Genomic DNA, 6099 nt, shown 5'->3' on the forward strand with positions numbered 1-6099 from the left:
AAATGACTCCTTTACCCTCAACTTTAGGACCTTTATAAGCACATGCTCATTAAAGTATAGAAAAAATGGCTAAAATGAATTTTTGGCCAAAATCCATAATAAGGTCTCAACTCTATTGTGGTTTTACTTTTATTTTGATGTTTTGCAAATAGAAATAGGGTCCATAAATTGTACCAAACACTTGAAAAAACATTTATGTGTTAGAAAATGAAAATGAAAAGTGATACCAAAGACGCCTTAAGTCATCTGAATCCTGAAGTACGTTTGATCTATTCCCTATTTGGGGTATGTAGGCAGCTTGATGAAGTAACAATCGAGTTCAGTCCATTTACATATATAGTTTTTCATTTGTTTACATCATGTCTACCACATTTCTGTTTGCTCCTCTTTCATGTTTATCGCATTTCTACTTTCCCCTCCTTCCTGTCAGTCTCTCTCTCTCTCTCTCTCTCTCTCTCTCTCTCTTTTTGTCGGTCTTTGATGCGATCCAGTGATGAAAGGAAAGAACAAAAGGAAGCTTATCTGAAATTTACATATGATCATTGGGATAGTTGCGAATGTCAATTGCATGGCACTTACTCTTCTAACCACTAGTATGGTCATTGGCATATGAGAAGAAGAATTAATTTGCCGTTGGGACAATCTGTACACGAGATAGAGAAAGGAGAATGAGTTGAAAAATTTGTTGCCTCTGTGGAAATTTAACAAGACAGGGGCATTGAAGGGGCACTTGGCTCAAGGGGATTGGTTCCTGACCATTGAAAAGTCTCGATTTGAGAGACTTAGGTGGTCTTACAAAAAATATGATACTGTCAAGGGGCAAATGTCATGGTTGGCCTTTCAGCATATCCATGAGGAAAAAAAAGAATGACTTATATACCCATCTTGTTTATAGTCATTCTTCATTCACCCATTGACCCATTTTTCAAGTCTACCCAAGACTCATTCAATCTTAGCCCACTGGCGCTATTTATCGAGTGTACGTGTGTAGTAGAGATGTGAATAATATGCCTATATGGAATTGTGCATTACAAAGTCAGAATGTGAATAAACATGGTTTTTCAAAATAAAATGTTTTTCAAAAAGAACAAAAAAGAGTCATAGTCATAGAAACTATTTGAATGACTCCCATCTCGTCTCTGCAGTGAGACAATCAAAGGTTTTTTTGTGATGTCATCACATATAATTGTGCACTAACCCTTTGTGAAGAGTAGATATTGTGCAATGCATATAAAGAAAATGGAGAATCTTTGGTAAGCATAATCATTTATCTATGGTTGTGTAGGATTGTGTTTTCCTACTTCATTTCATGTGTTGCATAGGACTGGGTTTCCATGTGCATTTAAAAAAAAATCATTTGCATAGGACTGTGTTTTCCTATTACATTTCAATGTGTTGTACATGACTGTTTTCCTCTATACATCTCAAAAAAGAAGATCACTTGCATAGGATTGTTTTCTTTTTGCATTTTAGATATCATTTGCATAGGACTGGGTTTCCCTATTGTATTGTATATGTTGCATAGGACTCTTTTTCCTTTGTATCTCAAAAAATCATTTGCATAGGACTTTGTTTTCCTATTGCATTTCATGTGTTGCATAGGATTGTGTTTCCCTGTGCATTAAAAAAATTCATTTGCATAGGACTGTGTTTCCCTGTACATTTTAAAAACAAATCATTTGCATAGGACTCTATTTTCCTATTGCATTTCAATGTGTTGTACAAGACTGTTTTCCTCTGTACATCCCAAAAAAGAAAATCACTTGCATATGATTGTTTTCCTTTTGCATTTCAAATATCGTTTGCATAGGACTAGGTTTCCCTATTGCATTTTTTATGTTGCATAAGACTCTTTTCCCTTTGCATCTTAAAAAATTATTTGCATAGGATTGTTTTCTCTTTTGCATTTCAAATTAGGTTTGCATAGGATTGTGTTTCCCTTTGCAACCAAAAAAAAAAAAAAATTTTGTTTGCATAGGATTGTGTTTTCCTCTTGCATATCATGATATATTTTGCATTGGACTGTGTTTCCCTTTGTATTTCAAAAGAAAAATCATTTACATAGGATTGTCTTTCCTTTTGCATTCTCATCAATTTTGCAATCATTTGCATAGGACTGCATTGTCTAAGCCTTTGATCTCAATCCCTGTAGTACTAGCATACTACCTGGCTTCCAATGGAATACATGTTACAGATTATTTTTCTGTTTTCATTATGGATTTATGTATATAGGATTTCATTTCCTTTGTACTTTCCCATACTTTGATTATGACAGCATTCATATGTTGTCTGATCTCTGTCACCATAGTACCTATGTATTACGTGACTCCATCATGTTTCATTGCTTTTCCATTTTCATCATGGATTTATTTGCATAGGGTTGCATCACCATTGTACTTTTCAATACTCTGATTATATCAGCACTTGTATGTTGTCTAATCTTTGTCACCATAGTATTAGCATACTACCTGACTTCCAATGGTATACATGTTGGATTGCTTTTTCATTTACATCATGGATTTATGTGCATAGGATTGCATCTTTCTTTATACTCCTCCAAAGTTTGAAAAACTAGGTTAGCCAAAAGTCAGCCAGATCGACAAAAATCCTAAAATTTTCTTAGACCGACCAAAGGGTGTCACTCCAACATTTTATTTTCTCGGATCGACCAAGGGTGTCTTTCCATATACCATTTTCCTAGATCGACCAAGGGTGTTTTTCAATATAACATTTTCCTAGATTGACTAGGGATGTCTTTCCATATACCATTTTCCTGGATCGACCAAGGGTGTCTTTCCATATACAATTTTCCTGGATTGACCAAGGGTGTCTTTCCATATACAATTTTCTTGGATCGACCAAGGGTGTCTTTCCATACACTATTTTCCTGGGATCGACCGATGGATGTCTTTCCACTTATCATTTTCTTGGACCGACCAAAGTGTGTCACTCCAAAATTCTATCTTTAATCGGTTGAGAGGTGCCCTATCACCCTCATACATCTTTAAGTGGTTAAGAAGTGCCTTATCACCCTCACACATCTGTAATTGGTCGAGTGGTGCCCTATCACCCTTAGACATCTGTAATCGATCAAGAGGTGCCCTATCACCTTCATACATCTGTAATCGGTCGAGTGGTGCCTTATCACCCTCATAAATCTTTGATCGGTCAAGTGGTTCCTTATCACCCTCATAAATCCTTGATCGGTTGAGTGGTGCTTTATCACCCTCATAAATCTTTGATCGATCAAGTGGTGCTTATCACCGTCATAAATCTTTTATCGGTCGAGTGGTGTCTTATCACCCTCAAGCAGTGTCTTATCACCCTCATAAATCTTTGATCTATTGAGTGGTGCCCCATCACCCTCACACATCTTTAATCTGTTGAGTGGTGCCTTATCACCCTCATAAGTCTTTGATCGATCGAGTGGTACCTTATCACCCTTATAAGTCTTTGATCGATCGAACGGTGCCCTATCACCCTCATAAATCTTTAATCGGTCTATTGGTGCCTTATCACCCTCATAAATCTTTGATCGATCGAGTGGTGACCCATTACCCTCACACATCTTTAATCGGTTGAGTGGTGCCTTATCACCCTCATAAGTCTTTGATCGGTCGAGCAGTACCCTATCACCCTCATACATCTTTAATCAATCAAGTTGTATCTTATCAACCTCATACATATTTAATTGGTCGAGCGGTGCCCTATCACCCTCATACATCTATAATTGGTCGAATGATGCCTTATCATCCTCACTCTTTGGTTGAGTGGTGCCTTATCACCCTTACTCTTTGATCGAGTGATGCCTTCTCACCCTCATGCATCTCGGTGCGGTTGTGTGGTGCCATCTCACCCACATTCTCCATCATTCCTTCCCCCTGAGGTTTGTAACCAGATTTAAGTCGACAAGGATTACCAATGTTGTATGACCATGGTTACTACCTTTGATCCTCAATCATCAGAAAACCTTAGGTTGGAGGCTGCCAATATGGATTTTTATCCAAAACATTTCGGTTTATATCTGTGAGGCTGCCAATAGGGATTATTACTCCAAAACCCTTAGGCTAATAGCCATGGGGCTGTCATTAGGGACTGTTATTCTCAAAAACCCTTAGGTTGATAGTCGTGAGGCTGCCAATAGGGACTATTATTCTCAAAAACCCTTTGATAGCTGTGAGGTTGCCAATAGGGACTATTATTTGCAGAAATCCTTAGGTTGTTAGCAGTGCAACTGCCAATAGAGACTGTTATTCTCAGAAACCCTTAGGTGATAGCTATGAATCTTCCAATAGGGGCTGTTATCCAAAACCCTTAGGGTTATATCCGTGGGCTGCCAATAGGGATTATTACTCATAAACCCTTAGGTTTATAGCCATGATGCTGCTAATAGGGACTGTTATTCTCAAAAACCCTTAGGTTGATAACCATGAAGCTGCAAATGGGGACTGTTATCCAAAACCCTTAGGTTGATAGCTATGAGGCTGCCAATAGGGACTGTTATCCAAAACCTTTAGATTGATAGCCGTGAGGCTGCCAATAGGGACTGTTACTCTCAGAAACCCTTAGGTTGATAGGCATGAGGTTGTCAATAGGGGCTGTTATCCAAAACCCTAAGGTTGATAGCCGTGAGGCTGCCAATAGAGACTGTTATTCTCAAAAATCCTTAGGTTGATAGCTATGAGGCTGCCAATAGGGACTGTTACCCAAAACCCTTAGGTTGATAGCTATATATGAGTCTACCAATAGGGACTGTTATACATAACCCTTAGGTTGATAACTATAAGGCTGCTAATAGGGATTGTTATCCAAAACCCTTAGGTTGATAGCTATGAGGCTATCAATAGGGACTGTTATCCAAAACCCTTAGGTTGATAACCATGGGGCTGTCATTAGGGACTATTACTCAGAAACCCTTAGGTTTATAGCCATGAGGCTATCAATAGGGATTGTTACTAAAAAAACCCTTAGGTTGATAGCCATGAGGCTGCCAATAGGGTTTGTTACCCAAAACCCTTAGGTTGATAGCCATGGGGCTGCCAATAGGGACTATTACTAAAAATCCTTTAGGTTGATCACCATGAGGCTGCCAATAGGAATTGGTATTCATAAGACCCTTAGGTTTATAGCCATGGGGCTGCCAAATAGGGAATGTCCTCCAAACATCACCATAAGTAAATAATCGTATGACTGCTTTTTGCGGTGGATCAGGTGGATATTAACAAACAAAAATAGTTTTAGCCTTATGAGGGGCTACTCATGCATATCAATTTGCAATTTGCATGTTTTCAGCCTTATGAAAGGCAATTTGCATAGTTTTAGCCTTATGAGGGGCTATTCATACATATTAATTTGCGTCTTTTCAGCCTTATGAAAGGCAATTTGCATGTTTCCACCCTTATCAGGGGTTTTACCTACATGATCGTTTTAGCCTTACAAGGGGTTTATCTGCATAATTGTTTTAACATTACGAGGGATTTTACCTACAATTCTTTTAGCCTTACGAGGGGCTTAGCTGTACAGTTGTTTTAACCTTATGAGGGGTTTGTTAAACTTTCGGGCCTCTTTGGTATCACTTTTTATTTTCATTTTGGCCTATTTTTTTTTTTAAAAAATCATTACTAAAAGCCATTTTGATCAAAAATGAAAAACTGTTTGGTAACTACCAATCATATAAGAGAATAGAATGAAAAATCGTTTGGGAAAATAATTATGTGTAAACAATTTTTAGTGGAGGTGAAGAAATTCCCCCATCACCCATCATCTTTTCTAAGTCTGATACAGTGAAACGCATAGAGCAGACTCCCCTTTACAACCAACTCCGCCCCACCCATGAAACCCTTCTACTCGATTGTCAAACCCTTCTCCCGCATGCAACTCCAATCCACGATCGGCAACAACTCCCGCGACTCCACTGACCGACGGAGATCCCTGCAACACCATCGATTCAACAGTTAAGTTTTTTTCTCCTCCTCCTCTTTCCTTCTTCCCTTCTCTGTTTCCCTATTTTGGTTTGTAAATTGGTCTTTTTTTCCCTTTTTATTCTTCTCCTCTCCCCCCCTTTCTTTTCACTCTGTAATTCTGTATTTTTTTCTTGGG

Source organism: Telopea speciosissima, chromosome 4 (assembly GCF_018873765.1).
Source record: "Telopea speciosissima isolate NSW1024214 ecotype Mountain lineage chromosome 4, Tspe_v1, whole genome shotgun sequence".
NCBI lineage: Eukaryota > Viridiplantae > Streptophyta > Magnoliopsida > Proteales > Proteaceae > Telopea > Telopea speciosissima.